Consider the following 1,266-nt stretch of genomic DNA (forward strand, 5'->3'; position numbering starts at 1 on the left):
ATTACATGTGTGAAATGGTGAATCTACTCTGCTTGTTCAGGTGAAATATTTTTTTTCCTCTAGCGGCTGAATTTACAAATAGAGCAGACAATTACCACCTTAAATAATTATATAAATAAATAGGGTATAACAAGAAGTGGGGAAAGTTTTGACCAAAAATTCTACCTCAAAGGTCATGATGGTATTACTTCTTGATCAACAACCACAAACTTACTCGACTTTCTTGTTAAGAAAACAGGTGGGGGGAAGAAACGGAAAAAGACCAAAGAGGCCTTAAAGGTCAAAGCAATTTCAAGGTTAAAGAACACTCACTGAGATTCAACCTCTGAGTTTTCAAAGGTTTGCCATAGGGACAAATTACAAGGGTAAATTCTTTGAGTAAGATGCACATTTACCAAGGTGAATGTTTATAGTCACTGCCATTTGAAGTTTTGATTCTCAATTCATTTGAAACTTACCCAAATACTACTTGTATGACTTCTTGTATTTGTCTCGTACTGTTTTTAAACTCCAGAAATACTGAATTTTTAACGGTGTCATATTCTCAACTAAATCTGTCAGCTCCTTGAAAAAAATGGATGTTTCATGTCCCTGTCCCCCATTTTTCACCAAGAGGGTCACAATGAGCTCAGTTAATCTCCTGAATCTTTAGCTCTTCCATTTTTCTTGGAATGCCCTTGGGATATATATTCTGAAAATGCACTCAACATGGTTTTAGTGAGACTCTAATGGGCAAGAGCCCAGCCAGTGTAAACACATTCTTTCTACGTCTTCACTTTAATGACGAGATTGCTTAGATTTAGAGAAGAAAAGGGTGGATTCTTTTACAGCGTGTATCTTTGGATTTAATGCGATATTACAGTGCAAAGCCCTGGATGACCTGGCCTCCAGGTTATTCGTGCAGAGCTGAACGAACACCAGACTCCGGGGATTATGCTCTAGCCCCGCACGCCCCCCCCCACCCCCATCCCCGCTACCATGGGTATCTGAAGTCGACAATTGTCTTGTAAATCAAGGTCCGCCCTGCCAGGCTATAAACCAAACACAAAATCAGGGCTTCTCAGCGGACAGGCTCACAGTGAGAGGAAAGGAGCCACACGCAGAGGAGCAATCCCAGGAAACAGCCAGAAGCCTATTTCCAGAGTCCCTCTTCCAAAGACAACCCTAAGTAGCAGAAGTGCGTTTGTACTTGGGCAGAGCTGTAAGCCCAAGGAGACTAGCACACATGGACGGGGGGACATTTGCAACAACGGCACAAACCATGCA

The sequence above is a fragment of the Rousettus aegyptiacus genome, unplaced genomic scaffold, assembly GCF_014176215.1.
Source record: "Rousettus aegyptiacus isolate mRouAeg1 unplaced genomic scaffold, mRouAeg1.p scaffold_m13_p_1, whole genome shotgun sequence".
In the NCBI taxonomy this organism is placed as follows: domain Eukaryota; kingdom Metazoa; phylum Chordata; class Mammalia; order Chiroptera; family Pteropodidae; genus Rousettus; species Rousettus aegyptiacus.